General features: G+C 43.1%; 1 non-coding gene across 1 annotated transcript; it reads right to left on the bottom strand.

The window, feature by feature from the left end:
• Positions 1–22,088: 22,088 nt before the first annotated feature.
• Trnas-cga (transfer RNA serine (anticodon CGA)) lies at positions 22,089–22,163 on the bottom strand. The gene has a single exon. It is a non-coding gene; the product is annotated as a tRNA-Ser (tRNA).
• Between the last annotated feature and the right edge of the window lie 622 nt (positions 22,164–22,785).

A 22,785-nucleotide genomic window follows, 5' to 3' on the forward strand; every position in this document is an offset into this window, starting at 1 on the left:
CGTATGTGCTGTCGTCGTGGTCTTTAGTCTGAAGATTGGTTTGATGCAGCTCTCCATGTTACTCAGCCCTGCGCAAACCTCTTCGTCTCCGGATAACTACGACAATTTGCATCATTCTGAATATGCTTACTGTATTCATCTCTTTGTCTCCCTCTACTGCTGTCTAAATAGGTCATCACACATAGAGATACAATAAGAAAATTATGTTAAAGTATGTCTGAAAAAGATACATCCGTAATCACAAGACCATGACTCCTACATGAAGGAAATAAAAGAAGGAAATAAAAAGATCGGCGATCTAAACCAGGTGGGGTGTGGGGGAGGGGAGAGGTACATCTTAATGGTAAGAGTGACGCAGACATGCTGCTCTCCACAGCATTTATCATGTATCTAGTCATGAATGTTCTGTACTGATGTGTCAGTCTGCATACACTGATACGCCATATCATTATGACCACTGCCCACCGCGACGCCTGGCGGCGTTGCGGTCACGTGACGCGGTAACAACAGTATGCAAGCGGAGCAGGCACGAACAGGGGCTGCAAATGGGGAAATCCATTGAGACAGTCGACTCTGACGAAGTCCAGATTATTATTACACAGCCCCTGTGAACGAATATCTCGAAAACGGCGAAGCTGGTAGAAATTCACGTGCTCCTGTAGTGAGGATGTACGGAAAAAGGTAGGAGCACAGCGAATCTACCACTAGACGCTAAATGGTTACACGTCCACGATTCCTTACAGGACGTGGGCTTCGGAGGCTTGCCTGCTCTGTGAGGTAGGATAGATGGTGATCTGTGGCATCTCTGCCGAAAGACATGTTAGTGCACGTACAAGTGTTTCGAAGCACACCATTCATAGTACATGGAGCTCCACAACAGACCAAGGCTACGTGTTCGCATGTTGACCCAAAGATATTGCCAATTACGATTTCAATGGCCACGGGTCTATCAGGATTGGACCGTCGATCAATTGAAACGAGTCGTCTCTTCGGGCGAATCATATTTTTGCCATACTAGGTCGATGGTCGTCTCCACAAACGTCCTCATCGATGTGAACGGTGACTCGAAACATGTAGCGAACTACGGATGAAGGCTGGTGGACGCAATATTACGCTATGGAAGACACTCTCCTGCGCTTTCGTGGGACCAATGGTAGTAATCGAACACGCTGACAGATGCTAACTACCTACATCCCTTCATGCTTCCCCGACGGCGATGTCATCTTTCAGCAGTGTGACTGCCTGTGTCTTGGAACCAGATCCGTTTTACAATGGTTGAAGGAGAATTCTAATGAACTCCCGTTGATATCTCGGCGATCCAATCCTGATGCAAATCGTACGGAACCCATCTGGGTCGCTATCGGGTGACATCACTGCGTACGCAAAACAGCGGTGCGTTATTTACACGAATTACATGACCTGTGCGTGGACATCTAATGCCACATACCTCTACAAACCTACCAACAAACTGTCGGATCACTGATACGCAGAGTCAGTGATGTATTTCGTTCAAAATATGGACGAACAAGCTATTATACACATGGTCGTAATGTTTTGGTTCACCAGTGTATGTTGTGGACTAACTTTTCTCCGGTGACCTCGAACGCATACGATTATGACACATACATTTCATTTCATAACTGTCTGATTCGCCACTGTTTGATACTATGCGACTCAAGACAGGACGGTAAATGTACGTGTCATTCAGCCGCGTGGTATGATCTTTCGCCCTGAAATACTCTGACGAAATTATTAGCTCGCTGGTGCGCTCGTTCTCCCGACCTGGTTCACGCACTGAACAATACAAATAAGAGACTCAATGTTCTTCATTTTTTTAAAGTACTCCGGATCAATTAGATACAGGAAAGAAATACCAACACGTCGTTTTCGAACATTTTTAACTGTGACCACATCTCATCCTCACCATTAGGGGTAACAGAGATATATTACTACGACAATTTATACGAATGAGTCTTGTTCTCGTGGATTACAAGAGAGCTTCCGACAAGGTGAAGTAGTCAAAGCAATCGACTTTCCTCATCGATATTCATACGCCGAGACAGTTAGTATACCTGATCCGGTAACTTTACTTCTTGAATTAAGGGAGAGTAAGAAGCAATAAAAGCATCTCAGGTATCTTCCCTAGTAATGCCGGCATGAGACAACGTTGCAATCTCTGTTCACTGTTCTTCATTGCAAATAGTGAGCACATTATGTAGAAGGTTCTCGAAGACTGATATGACGGCATAGTCGTAAGTTGCAGAAAAATTAATAATGTCGGCTATGCAGATGACACACTGAGAACTGCAACTGACGAGCATCAACAGCAAACCATCAGGCGAAGGCAGGCCGAACAAAGTAAAGCATATGACCTTCAAATGAACAAGACAAAGAGTAAAGTGAGATTGTCCTAATGACAGAAGACCTGACATCACAAGAACTGTTTCGAGTATCTAGAATCGGTTGGCACTGATACTGGATGTTGTGAGCCTGATATTCGTAGGCTCATTTCGATCGAGAGATATTCTACAGCACAAATTGTTTGGATTTGAAAAAACACCTCTATCACTGCCAAGACAAAGCTCACCCAAGTCTAAATTCTAATCTTCCATATCGCGATCCATGCAGCAGAAACTTGGACGATGATACCGAAGGATTGTCCAAGGATTTATATGGTGGAAATGTGGTGCTCTACATTACTTCGAATGCTGTGGACAGCACGTTGAATCAATGATTCGTTCCTGCACAAGACAAGTCTGTCAACTGTTTCAACCAGAATCGGTTGCAATATTATGGTGACATTGCCAGAAGGAGAGAGGCAGTGGAAAGAACAATCATAGAGGAAAATGTTAACGGCCGAAGTCCTAGAGGACGCGCACCAATGCGGCGGATAGACCAGATTAACAGCTTAGCCGGGATAGGTTTGAGCAAACAGGTCACCACGCCAAAGACAGTGCTTGCGTAGGATTAGACCAAAGAGAGAGAATGAGTCATGTGCGTACCAAATACTGTGGAAACTGATTCAGGGTTTCCTCAGCTATGCTTCTTCGTCATCCTGTCTTCACTCCCACCATCGGCCATATGGATGATAAGGGTGTCCTACTGTCATAGTAATTTTATTGAGATAGCAAGTGATTCGTGTACGAAGTTTAGTGAAACTTCTCCAGGTTACTGCGATATGCTAATACGCCATTGTCTTTTGCGATACCCTTCCTTGCACAGTGGACGAACTGTCATCGGGACTGTCACCAGTGTGTCTAGCGACTGCAAACACTAAGTATACGAATACCATCATCGATCGTTATCAATTATTTTCTCATGTCGCAACTTCTCACCCTCACCCCGACTCCTGCGGGTGGTAGAAGTAAAGTATCCCCGCAGTATTTTCTAAAAATAATTGTACAAATAATACAACAGATAAACTATAATTTCAAGTTTTGCTGAAAATAGCGATATCGAAAACAGAAAAACCACGGCTGTACATCTGTAGACAGAGAAAAGAATGAGAACCGTACGAAAAGTTCTTATCACAATATTCCACTAGATAGCAGAGCAGTGTATTCTCGACGGGTTTTGAGCTACATTAACCAAAGACACTGAACTAAATAAACTAGAACCCTTATAGAGGCCTGTAGTACTTGCATTCTACGTTTCTTTCATGGCACAGATAAGGCCTGCCTGATTATGAATTATGGCACATTACACCGTCGTATCTCGCGCGGTTTACTTTTTCTGCTCAGGGGCACTCTGTAGTGTGATTTTCTGCTGCTGCACAGCTCTGTATCAACGTGAGTGGGCTGCAAAGCGCAGAGGACCAGTTTCTAAACTACGAAGGTCATTCAGGAGCAGATAGAAATGCTAAACATGGTATATCGTTTCTTACATCGCTTTTATGCAAAGATCGCAAGCGCATCGTAAAATTCACAGTGTTTTCTATTCCAAATAATCTGAAGTTATCGCAAAGGGCCGGCCGGAGTGGCCGTGCGGTTCTAGGCGCTACAGTCTGGAGCCGAGCGACCGCTGCGGTCGCAGGTTCGAATCCTGCCTCGGGCATGGATGTGTGTGATGTCCTTAGGTTAGTTAGGTTTCATTAGTTCCAAGTTCTAGGCGACTGATGACCTCAGAAGTTAAGTCGCATAGTGCTCAGAGCCATTTGAACCATTTATCGCAAAGGCTAGGTGGTAGTTTTTCAGGAGCACAGAAAGTAAGTCAGAAAGAGACAGTTCTTAAAGTGAAAAAGACACTAAAGTGAAAAAGACACTATGCTCCATAAAACTGGTTTAGAGATAACTTGTAACGCCGGAAATACATATTCTCCTATTTCCATCTATTGTACTACAATTTTTTTCCTTGTTTTGTTACCTCAAGATATGACATTTCTGTGCCTTTATATATTGTAATTGTTTTACTATATATATATATATATATATATATATATATATATATATATGTGCATTTATGTCGATGTATAATTGGTTTGTTTTGTAAATATTATTTGTATTTTACGCTGGGTCTTGCGTAGGGAAAACTATGCTATCGAACGAATAAATCGATAGGTCGTGTGAAGAACGAAAGTGTTTAGGATCTTTGGTAGTGTTAACTCTGCCGCGTGGAGCGCGGGCAGAGAGAGTCTGGCTGGGGGAGTGCAGTGGAGCAGGTGTGTTGTGTGACGCTCCCGCGAGTTGCCGCGCTTTCGGGGTTTGGCAGCATGTAATTGCGCTCGACTTGCTATGATAGTTTCTGACACGGTGTCGCGGACGGGAAGCATTAGTTGGCGCACATCAAGAGCCCGTTTCGCCTGGTGACCGTGTCGAGAAGGAGGCGCGCCAACATCCAGCTTCTGCAACAGCGACGGCCGACAATGAGTGACTGTCGCCACCTCCTCGATCGACGGCTCCAAACCTTCAATCAACCAACAAGGAAGACTGCAAGCATGTAAAGTTTTAGAACTGTATGGCAGACCTCAGCTTCTCAAACTGTTCAAGTCACAAAATTACAGCAACGTAGCATGAACCTTTGTTGCTCGTTGTCCCAATTGCATTACCAAGCAGGGTCCCGAGTGTCGTTGAAATTCAAACGCCAGCATCATTCGATTTCACTGCTTTAATTTCAAAGTTCAGTTAAGGTATTCATAGCTGGCTACAATATTTAGATTACACAAGCACAAATTAAGAGTGCTAGTTTTGTTACCGTATTTTAGCTTACCTGTGACTGCAGCTCAGCTTCGTACATACTAAATTTTACTATTGTTAATTGTTCAGAATCATTTAATTCAAGTTCAAAGTTAAATTTCTTATTTCTAAATTGCGTAGATTCAAGTAGCTTTTGAAATGATTGTTGAGGTAGACCAAGACTAACCGTATTTTACTGAATTTCCATGTGCTTCAGAAAGAAAGCTCACTTTTAACTTCAGTCACTAAATTAACTTTCGATTTTCCGGTTTTATTAATTCTTTTGCTAAATTAAGTCAGAGTGTAGCGAAATTTATTACTTCTGACAAACTTTCAGTTTTCACACTACACGTGTCAACCTTCAGTTGCCACGCTTCTAGTGCTAATTATATGTGTAATAACCTTACTTTTTCAGTTACTATAGTAATTGTCCTTAGGACTGGCGACCGTAATTTTCCCCAAATCTCAAATATCTAATTACCGCTAGTTAATTGTTAACGTAACGGCCGCACATTTACCTTCTTTATTAACTTTACCCCTTTTCAAAATTAATTTCCACCAGTTTCATTTGCATTTTTCCTTTCATTTAGATGTAACCCTTTCCTCCCTCTTTACAGACAAATTAACTTCGGTGACGATTGTTTTTCCCCAATTTCCATTAGGTACACGCGGTTTAAATTGTCACTGTCATTAAGGTCGATAAGTGAGGGGGAGGTTACAAACTTGTGCCGTAAATATACAAATAGCCTCACCCAAATTTTTTTGCAAATGGGCTCTGGTCTCAACGTCACTAGCAAAACGAAAGAAAGGAAGATTAAGGCTGAAAAATCTGTGTCATGAAAGAGAGAGAGTCGGCCGATATGGCCGAGCGGTTCTAGGCGCTTCAGTCTGGAATCGCGCGACCGCTACGGTCGCAGGTTCGAATACTGCCTCTGGCTTGGATGTGTGTGATGTCCTTAGGTTAGTTAGGATTAAGTAGTTCTAAGTTCTAGGGGACTGATGACCACAGCAGTTAAATCACATAGCGCTCAGAGCCATTTGAACCAATTTTGAAGAGAGAGAGAGAGAGAGAGAGAGAGAGAGAGAGCACAAGTTCGTATTTTTTCGTGGATGTGGAAGGAAATCGGCTGTGTCCTTTATATCGCTTATCTCTTTCTATTTCTCCCTCCCTCTCTCTCTCTCTCTCTCTCTCTTCCTTATAAAAAGTAAAGGTTTGTTACGTTTGGAATCGTGAATGAAAATATTTGTAAGTCGTGACATCACTTATGTTTCGCACACTCGTAGTAGCGGCTAAAATATATCCTATTAATCATCAATTTTGCTACGTAGTGAAATAGTTCTGAGTAAAGGTTGTACGTTGGATTGTAACAAGTTACTTATGTTGTCAACACACGCGGCTAGCTCAAAAAAGCGATTTGTTTAAAACAGTAGTAATTAATGCCCGATAAATCAGTATTGTTGCGGAGAGAGACGATATAATCACCTACGTAGCTGCACTATTAATCTCGATATTACGTAAGATCTTTGTTAAACACAGACCTTTTATACTGTTAATTATGATTTGAATAATACTTTCGGCAGTGAAAACAAGATTTTTGCCAGTCAGCGATTTACTCATAGGCAAACCTGAGCCTCGTAGTATTATTTATTATCTTTGCATTCGTCATGAATATTTAATTAAATCCTTCCTGCAAACAATGTTCTTTTCCTGCTAGCAAAATATTTATAAAGTATTTTTTTCTTGTATCGTGGGGGCAAATCCCGAAAATCATGTGATTAATTATATTTCACGTAATGGTTGCCAATGCGTCATTACGACAAAACAGTGACAGACGGCCAGTGATAAAATTTGAATTCTAGCCACAATTAATTATTTCCACTCAATTATATTCACGTGGAGGGAGAGAAATTAAATAAGATTAAAAGGACGAATACGTTTTATACACATGTTCTGAAAAAACTTGTGTAGAATTAACATCATCGTGCATTCAGAAGCAACCTCGTACAGAAGCGTCTACTAGCATCGAGAGCTGACACCAGAGTGATCATTTTATTCGTCGAGGTGTTTATCACATATTTATACATAAATTACATGAAATGATGTACTCATAGTCTTTTTTATTCTCAGTATTAGTTACACAAAAATATATTTATTATTAATACTTTTATGTTCAAAACACGTAAAGATGGAGGGCTTTTTCTCATTCAGATATAATATTCCATCATTGACAGCCCATTTGCATACATAAACACATACACAGTTTTGTTCGTTATTGACAGAGTTCGCCTGTGGTTATCGTAACATACTACTATGGTTTTTTAGAAGGCTTTCCACGAAACGGTTCACCTTTCAAAGGAACCATACCGGCATTTGCCTGGGGCGATTTAGCAACCACGGAAAATCTAAGTTAGGGTGATCGAGCAGGGATTTGAACGATAGCCCTTCCGTATGCGAGTCCAGTGTGCTAACCACTTGGTATTAGCAAAGCGTAAATCATATATCGGCTGAAAAGTACCGAAAGGATGCAGGTTAATGTTCTGTTATATCCATGAAAATTACAAAAATGGATGTACTTTTGTTCGTATGTATGTATGTATGTATGTATGTATGTATGTGTATGTATGTACGCATACTGAGATGACAAAAGTCATGGGACAGCGATATGCCTATGTACAGGTGATGGTAGTGTCGCGTTCAGGAGGTGCAACAGACCAGTGCATTGGCGGAACTGTCATTTGTACTCAGGTATGCAGTTCATGTGAAAACGTTTCCGATGTGATTATGGCAGCACGATGGGAATTAATAGACCCTGAACGCGGAGTGTTAATTGGAGTTAGACGCACGGGACATTTCATTTCGAGAATTGTCAGCGAATTCAACATTCAGAGATTCGTAGTGTCAAGTGTGTATCGAGAATACCAGATTTCGTGTATTACCTCTCACCATTGCCAACATAGTGTCTGACGGCCTTCGCTTAACGGCCGAGAGCAGCGGCGTTTTCGAAGAGTTGTTAGTGTTAACAGACAAGCAACGTTGCGTGGAATAACTTCAGAAATCAATATCGGACGTACGACGAACGTATCCGTTAGGACAGAGTGGCAGAATTTGCTGTTAATGGGCTTTGGCAGTGAACGACCGCCTCGAATGTCTTTACTTTCAGCACGACACTGCTCGCAGTGCTTCTCCTGGGTTCGTAACCAGACGATTGGAAAACCGTGGCCTCGGCAGATGAGACCCTATTTCAGTTGGCAAGGGCTGAAGGTACGGTTCGACTGTAGCGCTGACCTCACGAAGCCATGGACTCGCGTTTTCAAAAAGGCACTGTGCGAGCTGGTGGTGGCTCCATAACGGTGTGGGCTGTGTTTACATGGAATTGACTGGGCCCTCTGATCGATTTGAACCGATCTGGAAATTGCTACGTTCGGCTACTTCCTCCCAAACGAAGACAGAATTTTTAAGGACGAAAATGCGCCATGACATTGGACCACAGCTGTTCAAAATTGGTTGGAAGAACATTTTCGACAATATGAGTAAATGATACGGCTCCCCTCATCGCCCGATATGAACGCCATTGAACATTTACCGGACACAAACGAGAGGTCAGTTCGCACACAAAATACTGCACCGGCAACTCTTTCGCAGTTACGGACGGCTATAGAGGCAGCGTGGCTGACGTGGCTGATTTCCGCTGGGGACTTCCAACGATTTACTGAGTCCTTGTCATGTCTAGTGGCTGCACTAAAAGGCGGCCCGACCGAATATTAAGAGGTATCCCACGACTTTTGTGACCTCAGTGAAACATACCAGCAGTTTGCTCTTCTGGTGTGCGTCGGTCGTAATAGAGAGAGGAGCATATCCACAGTAATGAGATGGAAATACGAACACCTTTTCCCGAGAGGGACGTGTCTTACATCTTGGTCGCTTCTCAAGGGCGCTAGCCATAGCCACCATTTGCCGTTTCTCGTCGTGAGTGTAGTAAGCGAAAAAGATAATTTCAACGTAAAAAATGAGTAACTCCCCAGGAAGCGAAAACGTGGGATGGAAACCGGGACCGACATGGCCTATAGATTTTATGTGAGCGGAAGATCTACTCCAATGAGCTATAGTAGCATGGAAGTGTTATATGGTGTCATGACATACGTGCTATCATCTCAGTGTTTCCCACACGCTAATTCACTCGCCATTTTTGCGAAATAGCTCCTCACTTTTCCCTTACAAGTCCACGAAATTGTCAGCATCCTGTAATCCCACTTCTCAAAAGCTTCTATTTGTTCTGTTAGGTTTTTTCAGTATTATGATTCACTTCTACACATTTCTGTGCTCCTGACGTACATACTTAGAAATTCCATCATATTAAGGCACGTGTTTGATAGTAGCCGCGCAGTTACGGACTGCGGGGCCCCTCCCGCCGGAGGTTCGAGTCCTCCCTCGGGCATATATATATATATATATATATATATATATATATATATATGTGTGTGTGTGTGTGTGTGTGTGTGTGTGTGTGTGTGTGTGTGTGTGTGTTTTGTTCTTAGCATCAGTTACTTTAAGTAGTGTGTAAGTCTAGGGATCGATGACCTCAGCAATTTGTTCCCTTAGGAATTCACACTTTTTTGTATTAGTAGGCTTCTTGTAGAGAGCTATAATCTCTTTTCCTGTACTAGTCTGTTTCTCATGTGTACCTCGCTTCGCCCACCATGCGTTATTTCACTTTCCTGGTAGCGGAGCTCCTTCAGTTTCTCTTCTGTGAGATCCCTAATTTTGATGTTAAGTTTATCGCTAGTCTCATTTCTGATACTCACCAATACTTTAATTTTTCTTTGGTTTACTTTCAGTATGTATTCTGCGCTCATAAAACTATTCATTACATTCTACATGTCCAGTAATTGTTCTTCACTTTCACGAAGTATAACAATGTCATCAGCGAGTCTTGTTATTGATAGCTTTTCACCGTAGATTTTAATCACACTCCTGAATCATTATTTTAGTTCTCTTATTGTTTCATGTACTGCTTGAACAGTAAGCGGGAGAGGGAGAGGGGGAGGGGAGAGAGAGAGAGAGAGAGAGAGAGAGAGAGAGAGAGAGAGAGAGAGAGAGAGAGAGAGATTATACCCCTCTGTTACATTTTATATTTTATTCAATCCGAACACTTCAGACTTGGTCTTCCGTTCTTATTGTTGCTCTAGGTTTTGTACATAGTAAATATTGCCCGTTTTTCTCCATAGTTTATACCTGTTTTTTCTGAGAATTTCAAACATCTTGCACCATTTTACATCGTCGAAGGCCTTTTCTATGTCCAGAAATCTTAGGAAGATATCTTGAATTTTTGCGAACTATTGCCTCCATTCTCAAGCGCAACGTCAAAAAGGCTTCTCTGGTGCCTTTACCTTTATCTAATGCCTAACATCTTCATGTAACAGATCCTGTTTTTTTTTCGTGTTTCTATGTATTCATCTTGTCAGAGTATAGGATGGATGAGATGTTAGTAAACTGTGAGATAGTTCTCGCATTTAGCGGCGTTTGCAATCTTCGGTATTCAAAATCGGTTCCATATACAGGGAATGAGTGTAGGGGAGGATATACATATCCGTTCTAGGCTATGTTTTCTGGAGGTGCTTTGCCATTGCCTTCTTCCGATCTGCTATGACGTGTCAAGTGTTTATCTTTGATGGGTTGATGACTGCAGAGAGGGCTTGTGCAACGTAGTGATGGGTTTATGTTGTTACGGACGAAGGGAAAGCAGTGGGTGAAAACTGGTGCCGGCACCTAGCCCATTCCTTCAGAATAGCACGAAGGGGGCCACCAACTCTAACGTCCCCATCAGACGGACAGATCACCGTCAACAGGGTTACCTGCCCTCACTTCATGAGGCACTGCGGAGGGGTTTTGAGTGAGATCCAGGACTGTGGAGCAGACGTGCTATTGACTGGAATAATCGTTTGGTTCCTATAACACTGGATCTCATACGTCTTCCAGACTGACAGCCACACACACCGAATCTGAGTCCCCGCCAGAAGAAACGGAGGGGACCTGACTGACAGCCTCCCACTCGATTTGCTTCATACATACAATAACTCAAGGTCAGTGACCAGACATCAATATCGTAAAGCAGCACAACGGAATTGTCAAAGAAATACTTGGCAAGTCACATTTGAAGATTACAAGTCTTTCGAGCACTTTTAGGTACAAATGGTTCAAATGGCTCTGAGCACTATGGGACTCAACATCTGAGGTCATCAGTCCCCTAGAACTTAGAACTACTTAAACCTAACTAACCTAAGGACATCACACACATCCATGCCCGAGGCAGGATTCGATCCTGCGACCGTAGCGGTCGCGCGGTTCCAGACTGAAGCGCCTAGAACCGCTCGGCCACACTGGCCAGCTTTTAGGTACAAAACATTTATAGCTTGTTAACGCACTCATATGTAACTGAAGAGCGTAGTGCAATAGGTTTGTATTCTTAGAGTTGCTGGATGGAATCTCGCTAGTAGATGATTAAAAATTCGAAATTTTAATTAACAAACATTCAATTGTAATTATTTCACGAAACTGACATCTTTTAATGCTTAATTACTGTTCATATGAAAATAAATTGGATTTTAGTACGGACATGCGAAACGCCTTTTTTAAAATGAAAATAATATACACTGCAATAATAATGTTTAGTCTCTGCAAAAATGGAATTTATATTATATTTTGTACTACATTTTAATGTATTTCGAATATTCGCATTTTCATGCGAATACTAATTAAAATTTTAAAAATGTTATTTTTAGAAAAAAATATATGATTCAACTTTTGTAAGAAGAAATAATAAAGGAGAAATGGAGGGATCACTGGCAGTAGGATATATGGAATTTAAGAAGGCGGAGAGCTTCATATGTATAGGAAGTAGTGCAAGCACGAACAACAGCACGAAGGAGGCGGTAATGAAACAGATTAAATTTGCAGACAGGCGTCTATTCTCAACGGGCAAACTATAGATCAGCAGACTACTAACAACGACAGAACTCCGCATGAAAAAGACAACTTTGCGACTGATTTTAATGTATGGGGCGAAACATCGACACTGAGCAATAAGACAGAGAGGCAGTCCATGCCCTTGGCTGCGTGACGAGCACCAGGCCCGGGCTTAACTCGCTGCCACGTCTGAGATTTTCTCCGCTTGGAGACCGGTTATTGTTTTGTCCTCACCATCAAGCCCAATGTGGCATCAACTGAAAACACTTGCACCTCGGTGGCCGCACTTCCTCATGTGGGGACTCCTTGCTATCGATGCCGTACGATCATTTCATTAAGAAAGGCCCTTGGACCCGTGTTAAAAATGAATTTTTTAGAAGAAGAGAAAGCACAAGAATGCACAGGCTATTTAATGAACCAAATGTGACAGCGGCAATAAACAGCAGGAAAACTGAATGGCTGGGACAATGTGCTGATAAGAGAATGGTTCAAATGGATCTGAGCACTATGGGACTTAATTTCTGCGGCCATCAGTCCCCTGGAACTTAGAACTACTTAAACCTAACTAACCTAAGGACATCACACACATCAATGCCTGAGGCAGGATTCGAATCTGCGACCGTAAGGTCGCGCGGTTCCAGACTGTAGTGCCTAGAACGGCTCGGCCACCCCGGCCGGCTGATAAGAGAAGAAAGTATAGTGAAGACAGTGCTAGAAGATAGCTGCAAGGTATGAGATCCCTTGGAGGAGACTTTGGAAGTCCACGAGATCACGGCCAGCGATAGATACCAGCGGAAGAAGTTAAGGAATGGGGCAATGAACCGACTTGGGTTCATGTGCTCAACTTAAAAAAAAACCTCGGCCCATTGCTCGCGACGACCACCGTACCATCCTGTGTTAATAGCGTCATTCGGATGCAGCATGGAAGGCGTCGGGTCAGCACATCGCTGCCGCGGCCGTTATTAGTTTTTGTGATGCGCAGTCACTACTACTCGACGAAGCAGCTCCTCATTAATTGGAATAACGAGGCTGCGTGCACTCCGTCACAGTCCACCAAGGAATAATCCCTGGCACTACCAGGAATCGAATCCGGGTCCGCACATGGGAGTCAACCGCGCTGACCACTCAGCTACGGAAGCGTACTCCCAACTATGTAGTTTTTGTTATCTAACGCTTTGGTTTTTTAATATTTTTTGGAACTTAAATAAAGTAGAAATTACACTAGCAACAGTCGGACTTAGCAGCATTCTGATTGCAATCCTGTTACGTTGCACATTCACCTACCAGCGGTTACATTAGTAAGATAAAAATATATGGTACGCAACAGCGCTCTTCTTTTTGAGGTCTTTTTCTGTGTTTCATAGTTAAGTAACGTCCGAACACTGACTCTGAAATCCTTTAGGTATGGGAAAAATCGAAGGGTGCCCCGGTCAACAGCCCTCGCCGCAGCCCAACCGTCTGGTAAACGCTCCTGTTGCACCTAGTTACCGCCTCTCTGCCTCTACTGCGTTAATGCATCGTCTTGCTTTCTCGCTTGATCATTCCTTGGAATTTGTTCTCTTGTCGTGCATTTGTCGGTATCGTGTTTTAATTGTTCCCTTCTCAAAAAAATGGTTCAAATGGCTCTGAGCACTATGGGACTCAACTGCTGAGGTCATTAGTCCCCTAGAACTTAGAACTAGTTAAACCTAACTAACCTAAGGACATCACAAACATCCATGCCCGAGGTAGGATTCGAACCTGCGACCGTAGCGGTCTTGCGGTTCCAGACTGCAGCGCCTTTAACCGCACGGCCACTTCGGCCGGCCGTTCCCTTCTCGCTTAGGACACCTGTCATTTGTTGAAACATTCCGGCAGATCAAAACTGAGTGCCGGACGGAGACCCGAACTCGGGCTCTTTGCCTTTTGCGTGCAAGTGCTTTATCAACTGAACTAACCAAGTATGACTCACGACCCGTCCTCTCGGATTTTTTACTACCAGCATCTCGTTTCCTATCTTCAAAAATTCACAGAAGATCTCCTGCGAAATTTGCAGATCTATCACTCCCGAAGTTTGGTAGGAGACGAGATACATTCGGAAGTAAAACTTTGAGAATGAGTCGTGAGTCTTTCTTGGGTAGCTCAGTCAGTTCACACTGAAGACAGGAAGTCCTAAATTGTAAGCGGTGAGAAAGAAAAGACATAGGCTAATTCATGGAGAGCTGCACTCATTGAGGCACTAGCAAAGCAAAATGATTCCGTTGTAGATACTTTTACACATCATGCTGACGACAGAGAACCCCGATGGCAGTGAACAAGAAAACCCAGCTGCATCATTTCTTGGAGAAAGATTCATTTAGCCGAGATTGCACAAGCACTGTAAAAATATTTTTTAGTTTTCTTTTGAATAATATTTTTTGTAACATTTTTATAGGATTTTCATTTTACGCATTTACTAATCCTGGCGCCTAGAGGGAATTATAGGAATAATTAGGGGCAACGTCTGCAGACGGATAGTTTTTTTTTTTTTTATATAGTAAAAGTGGTAGTGCCAAGAAGGGGTACCGTTGACTTCTATTTCGTTTTTTTTTTTAAGATTAAAGTATGTCAGGCAAGTAGACAGTAAGGCGATTTAAAAAATAAAATGAAATAAAAAATAAAAAGTAGTCTACACATTAGGAAAACACAAAAAAAATAAAAGAAAAGAAGTCGATAGAGCACTTCCCCGCGAAAGGCAGAGGTCCTGATTTCGATTCTCGATCCGGCACAAAGTTTTAATCTAGCACGATGTTTCATATCAGCAAACGCATATCGCTGCGGAGTGAATAAAATTAATTTTGTCGTTTGTTCTCTTCATCGACCTCCCGATCTCCTGGGGTCCTCCCCGATTTCACTTTCAGTTGGTTCCTCGCACTCCCTCTGAGGTTCTGACTTCTTCTGGCTACAGCATATTTCTTCTTCTGTTACAACAGCTGAATGTTCCTCGACCTCGCTGGTGCCCTCAGTGTACTCCATGCATCGACTCTCTCCTTCTTCTTCTTCTTCGTTTGACAGTGGTATTCAGAAGTATCAGGACGATACAGAACAAAATTGGAGACAAACAACTAACAGTTATAAGTGTAGCCTGGTTGAAATCTGCCAATTAAAATGCAGCAGCTGTCGATGCATATATGTGAGCCAAACATGTAGGAACTTCGGAACCAAATATAAACAATATCTAAGAGCATTAAAATATAGTACCTCCCACTCAAAATTTTCTGGTCACCTAATGGCACAGAATTGCAGCACAGCCGATTTTATTGCAAGAAAAATGAACAACAAAATTTAGTTATTTATATATTTAGGGTTTGGCTGCATCACAAACAAATGATACTACAATTACCTCAGACTAATATGCAGGCGACGAATGTAGTCTGCTCATCCCTCTGTCATCACTAAGAACTCTGTTGAATTGCCAAGGAAGGCTCTCACAGGACATTCCTGTATAACATGGCATACGGTCTAATTTTCAGAGCCACAATCACAGCTTGGTGAAATTACTTTCTTCACTTGTGCTGATAGTCAGCACGGCTTGCGGTGTTGGTTCTTATTCGCTAAGAACCGACCAGATGTTGCGTGGCAGTTCAAAGCCAGGTAGCATGGTCGATATGCGTGGCACATTAATTTTCTCTGTCGTAGGATTAATCTGCCATGTCTATCTCTAGCAGTCGCCACGTTTCAAATCACTTTTCAAGCTATTGCCGACAAACATACTTGCGGTTTCGGTGAATGGGTGACAAGAGCGAATCCCACATTTGCTGATGCTTGGAATGTCTGGGTGAGCGGGAGGTTAAAATGTTTTCTGTAATTTTATTTACTTTTGTACAAGTGCACTTTCCTGAAATGTGCAGGAGCTCCATCGTGCATGAACCACATGTTGTGTCGTACTTGTAAAGGTACATGTTGTAGCAGCACAGGTAGAGTATCCCGTATGAAATCATGATAACGTGCTCCATTGAGCGTAGGTGGAAGAACATGGGGCCCAATCAAGACATCACCAACAATGCCTGCCCAAACGTTCACAGAAAATCTCTGTTAATGACGTGATTGCACAATTGCGTGCGGATTCTCGTCAGCCCACACATGTTGATTGTGAAAATTTACAATTTGATCACGTTGGAATGAAGCCTCGTCCGTGAAGAGAACATTTGCACTGAAATGAGGATTGACACATTGTTGGATGAACCATTCGCAGAAGTGTACCCGTGGAGGCCAATCACCTGCTGATAGTACCTGCACACGCTGTACATGGTACGGAAACAACTGGTTCTCCCGTAGCACTCTCCATACGGTGACATGGTCAACGTTACCTTGTACAGCAGCAACTTCTTTGACGCTGACATTAGGGGTATCGTCAACTGCACGAAGAATTGCCTCGTCCATTGCAGGTGTCCTCGTCGTTCTAGGTCTTCCCCAGTCGCAAGTCATAGGCTGGACTGTTCCGTGCTCCCTAAGACGCCGATCAATTGCTTCGAACGTCTTCCTGTCGGGACACCTTCGTTCTGGAAATCTGTCTCGATACAAACGTACCGCGCCACGGCTATTGCCCCGTGCTAATCCATACATCAAATGGGCATCTGCCAACTCCGCATTTGTAAACATTGCACTGACTGCAAAACCACTTTCGTGATGAACACTAACCTGTTGATGCTACGTACTGATGTGCTTGATGCTAGTACTGTAGAGCAATGAGTCGGATGTCAACACAAGCACCGAAGTCAACATTATCTTCCTTCAATTGGGCCAACTGGCGGTGAATCGAGGAAGTACAGTACATACTGACGAAACTAAAATGAGCTCTAACATGGAAATTAAGCGTTTCCGGACGCATGTCCACATAACGTCTTTTCTTTATTTGTGTGTGACGAATGTTTCCTGAAAGTTTGGCCGTACCTTTTTGTAACACCCTGTATAGAAAGAGAGAGAGAGGTAGAAAATGACTATCCTAAACCTTAATATTACTTCGAAATTCGCGTGTCAACATTCAAATAAACGTACAACGAAACGAATTAACATCGTATCAGCTCAATAATACGCTAAATTATGAATGAAATCTTGTGTTTTTGTGACAAAATGGGTAAAAACGTATGTTAACCACCAAAACCTCCGTTAGCAAAGAAAATAAGCGTTTTAACATATCGAAAATAACGGGAAACAAGGCCATTGAATAAAAAATCGTGAAATGATAAACAGCGCTAATTTCGGTCTGAAGTAAATGAAAAACATCAGAAATATTTGTCTTGCTTTCAGAAGACGTTCTTTAAAATGCGTGATAGTTGCTAACACTGCAAAATAACTTCACAGCTTCACGCAAGGTATGTGCAAAACTCCATTAATAATTGTTTTACAAACCAGTATTTTAGGCGTAATTGTCGCCGCAGCATATACTTGCAGTATGTCCTGTCTCTGTTACGTAACGTGTGTTATTAACTATATATGTAAATCGGTATATGTAAACTGATTCACTTATTATCTGTAGATAAATTAGGGCTGAAATTTAAATGTCCCAGTGACAGAACAATTTTCAAACTCAACAAAAAAATCCCACTGAAGATAGCAAAAAAACTGCTAACATGTTTTGGTAAAGGAGAACTAATCAAACGGTGCCCGGCATAAGCCAGAATATCTATCCAATTTTTCTCAGTATGCACGGAAATAGAAGAGCGCAACATTCAAAAGATGATTAATGGAAATCGTTTTTTAAAGTTGAAAGCTTTGCTTTTAATTTCGAAACCGAAATCCAATTGATGACAACTGTGGGGCTACGGGACAAGATACGAGCACCTTGCAACTTATTCCCTCCTATCCCATGCGGTTTAGCAGTCATGGATAAGAATGACTGCCGATTGCTTCCGTTACCTCGTGAGTCAACGCCACGAGCCGGCCGCGGTGGTCTCGCGGTTGAGGCGCTCAGTCCGGAACCGCGCGACTGCTACGGTCGCAGGTTCGAATCCTGCCTTGAGCATGGATGTGTGTGATGTCCTTAGGTTTCGTTAGGTTTAAGTAGTTCTAAGTTCTAGGGGACTGATGACTACAGATGTTAAGTCCCATAGTGCTCAGAGCCATTTGAACCAATCAACGCCACGATGCTACACTGCCGGCAGGAGGGAGAAGGTGGTAACTTCACACTAGTCGGATGGTGCATCTAATTCATCTGCTAAAGGGTCTTCTTCATAAACTACGCACTATGTAAGCTACGTCCAGAAGGCGCTCTTAATCTTGTGACTTGGCAGTACAGACTATTTGGCAACGCAGTACTGAACCGCTACCGGTCTTGGAGTAAAATTATAGCACCAGTTACACTTTTATTTTAAATCTGACGACCAGTTTCTGCCTCCAGAGACATTACTGAAACAATATCAGAAAAGGAAGTAGAAAGAAGGTAGCTATACAGAGGGGAATGTAGCAAATGGAATCATTAGCATGAGTCGTAGTGAAATAAATATTATTGAAAACCAACTCGCGAACAAACATCATAACAAAATCAACATGTATAAAGATTACCCTGCATTTCATAATAAAGTGACTGGCAGAGGGCTCTCTTATTTTATTATGATTATTATTTTTCCCTAGGTGGTGGGCGCCAACGAAATATTTTCGCCTTTGGAGGAGAAAGTTGGAGATTGAAATTTCATGAGATTCTGAGGCAACGAAAAAGGCCTTAATTGTAATGACCGCTTCCCCAGTTCGTTTATCATATCCTTGGGACTCTCTCCCCTATTGCGCAACAATACAAAACAAGCTGCCCTTCCTTGAACGTTTTAGATGCCCCCGTCAATCCCTTTTTACTGCGTTAATGAGAAACCGATTTACTATGGAAAACGTTAGTTCAAATTTTGACCATCAGGTGCAAATCTGGCGCTGTAAACCCGATCTGTAACGGATTAGGAACGGAAGGTCAAACAAGCAAGAAAGTCATAATGCTGATGTTACTAACCGCTGCTTACACAATTTGTTCAATATGAGTTCCACAGACATCGAAGAGATGCTGTACAGTGCCAGATTTGCTACTGCTGGCCAAAATTGGTACACATTTTTTCCCAGCGTAAATCGATTCCGCATTAACGCACATCAACCAAGTTTCGTTGCCATGTGATAACTACAGCGGCACTAGACCTCGGTGAGTGGCTGCACTTTAATTATGACCATCCGATACAAAGGCATCTGGAAGAAATAGGAATACAGGAACCAGAGATTTACAACAGGATGATTTTTAAATAAAAATTTAAACTTTCAAATATTTCGAGGATAGAACTAGACCCAGAATAAAATCATCATGGACAAAAAACCGAAGAACGCTACAAAGTATGACAATGAAATAATACTGCGCAAGGAGAACGACACGAAGAAACGAAACTGACGCAAATTAACGCTGTCCTCAGAGGTACAAGACTTGGGGTCAGAAACCAGGCGTCATCTTCAAAATAAGAAGTGCAACTGGTTTTGTCATTTTATTCTAAATCAATGTTACACCTCCGGAACCTGCACTAGCATACTCCATTCCCTGGACAAGCCACTACGTGTATGTTGACACCACGGTTTGGTAAGCTGGTTAACCGCGCAATTTCTTGCCGGGCAGCTGGGTCAAGCTGCGCCGCACACACGGCCGTTTACGTGGGAAGTATCACAAACAATCAGTCTCCCGCGGGCGCGCTGTCGGGTGGAAGTAGTTTATCTGAGGACGCCGTCGCTGAAAGACCCTTTCCCCGCCCGGAAACCAATTTCGTGCGTCAACATTTGCGGAGAAAGGTGGCCGGAGGCGAGATTTGTTTTCCGCAGGTCGTTTTTCGCACACCTCTTCGCCAACTGAGGCAGCACTGGCGTTTAACCGCAGAATCTCCACGTTTCCAGGCTCGAGCATACGAGGTCTCGTTGTGCTTAATATTAATGCAGCCGTACCGTGGCAGAGATGGGGCAGAAGTCCTCTGTTTCCACGGGGCAAACATTTGTATGGAAGTTCGCAGCTCATTCGAGGGGATGGAGATATGCTCAGAAAGCTACGCCACTTCCTTTTGCGCCCCACATATGAAACCTATTATAGATTGCGTTTATCAGTGCTATAGCTAAAGCGAAACTTGTGGGTATTTTTTTAATTTACTGTCATCAAAACAGAAGTTTAGTGCAGTGTTTAGGAACGAAGCAGGCAGCTATTTCTATATCCGTTCGCTAGATCGTGCCACTCTTCTTGCAGACTTGTATGTTCATATATTTATACGTAAGTAGCCATCAAATACGTGTTAGCAGGCCACAAGTAAGGCTAGATGGGGAGTGGGGATGGTGAAAGGGTGAGGGGAGAAACGGCTGCCGGCCGGGGTGGCCGAGCGGTTCTAGGTGCTACAGTCTGGAACCGCGCGATCGCTACGGTCGCAGGTTCGAATCCTGCCTCGGGCATGGATGTGTGTGATGTTCTTAGTTAGGGTTAAGTAGTTCTAAGTTCTAGGGGACTAATGACCTCAGAAGTTAAGTCCCATAGTGCTCAGAGCCATTTGAAAAACGGCTGGATATCATACATCGGCCCCACCTCACACATTTGTTAAACATTTTAAAAATGTAAATATAATGTAAGTCAGTTTAATTTATAGAATATAATCCTCTCTGTTAGACTTTATTATGTTATAAATCAATGTTAGTAAAAATTGTTATTTCATAACGACACTGGTGTGCAGAACTAAAGGGCTGAAGTAACTTTTACATGATGTGCCACTGGCAAGTAACAAAGGGTGCAGAATGAACTGCCAGTGTGTAGTACAGAAGGTAACTGAAAGAACTACGAAATGAGCCGAACAGAAATGACGCTTTTATTCAAGGACAGTAAGTACATCGAAGTCATGCGATTTATGATAGTCCCCTGGACAATACAAAAAGCGGGACATGGTTCTTAAAAGAGTGTGTGATCACCACAGACAGCAATGTATGCCCTGCAACCTGCTGCCTTGAAGCCCACATAGTCTATTAGGAGTTCTCGTGGTAGGGCGTACCATTTCCCCACTTGCTCAAATCACAACTGCAGCATAGTCATTGGTGCACGTGGATGTGCTATAATACTTCCCCCCAATACATCCCACACGGATGGGCTTTAATGAGGGGAACCAGCAGGCCTGTTCGTCCGCCGAATATCGTCTTCCGCTGTCACAAAAAAATGAACTCTGGGCCTAAGGCACCCCTGAAAAGAAACACATGGAAAGGAGTACAGTGTCACAATAACATTGACCGATGATTGTACCGTGTCCAAAGATTTGTAGGTCAGTACGCCCATGCAACATTATGCCTCCCCACAGCCTAACACCTGTGCCACCAAAACTACTATATTCGGCAATGTTCCTAGTTGTATTGCGTGTTCCCACCTTTCACCATATGAGGGCACATTCAGAATCTCTATTCAGACCATCTGCTCTCATCTGAGGGAAAGTACGCAGCTACTCTTTTCGTTGGTCCTGTCCTTACGCTCTTTGGAACATCGCAAACGTTGCCGCTGATACGCGGCAACCCACCGCCTAATACATTAGTGGGTCCTACTTGATACTAATACAATTATTACTATTGCAGTTTTTTATTCTAAGAATGTTAGTTCTATTTTCCACCATGGGCACTACTGTAATGTCCTAAGGTTGCCAATATGTCTACTACTTATGCTAGTCTACCTGCAGCGTAACAGGTGTGCCAGCGTATATAAACCTACATTGGTTGGCCGTGCTCACCGAGCTAATCCCGGTGAGCATGCCCCTGGCACCGCGGTGGGGCCCAGAGTGGTTAATCGCTGCAGTTCTACTCTAATGTTGCTATCCTAGCTTATCCAACATCTAATCTTATACTTAGTCCTATGTCAAGTCCGGTGAGTTCAGAATAGGGTAAAATGGTGCACCCTCCCCCTTATCCCAGACGTGGTGGATGTTAGGCAGTAATTCATATGAAACTTCCTGGCAGATTAAAACTGTGTGCCGGGCCGAGACTCGAACTCGGGACCTTTGCCTTTCGTGGGCAAGTGCTCTACCAACTGAGCCACCCAAGCACGACTCACGCCCCGTCCTCACAGCTTTACTTCTGCCAATACCTCGTCTCCTACCTTCCAAACTTTACAAAAGCTCTCCTGCGAACCTTGCAGAACTAGCACTCCTGAAAGAAAGGATATTGCAGAGATATGGCTTAGCCACAGCCTGGGGGATGTTTCCAGAATGAGATTTTCACTCTGCAGCGGAGTGTGCGCTGATATGAAACTTCCTGGCAGATTCTGGAAACATTCCCCAGGTTGTGGCTAAGCCATGTCTCTGCAATATCCTTTCTTTCAGGAGTGCTAGTTCTGCAAGGTTCGCAGGAGAGCTTCTGTAAAGTTTGGAAGGTAGGAGACGAGGTACTGGCAGAGGTAAAGCTGTGAGGACGGGGCGTGAGTCGTGCTTGGGTAGCTCAGTTGGTAGAGCACTTGTCCGCGAAAGACAAAGGTCCCGAGTTCGAGTCTCGGCCCGGCTCACAGTTTTAATCTGCCAGGAAGTTTTATATCAGCGCACACCCCGCTGCAGAGTGAAAATCTCATTCTAGTAACTCATATGTTCTGCGACCTGTGTCTTCATTATCCCACTGTTAATACCAAAGCTCCTCCCCCCTATGCCTAATTTCTAGTTTGTTCCTCATGTGAAT

Source organism: Schistocerca nitens, chromosome 7 (genome assembly GCF_023898315.1).
Source record: "Schistocerca nitens isolate TAMUIC-IGC-003100 chromosome 7, iqSchNite1.1, whole genome shotgun sequence".
Classification (NCBI taxonomy): domain Eukaryota; kingdom Metazoa; phylum Arthropoda; class Insecta; order Orthoptera; family Acrididae; genus Schistocerca; species Schistocerca nitens.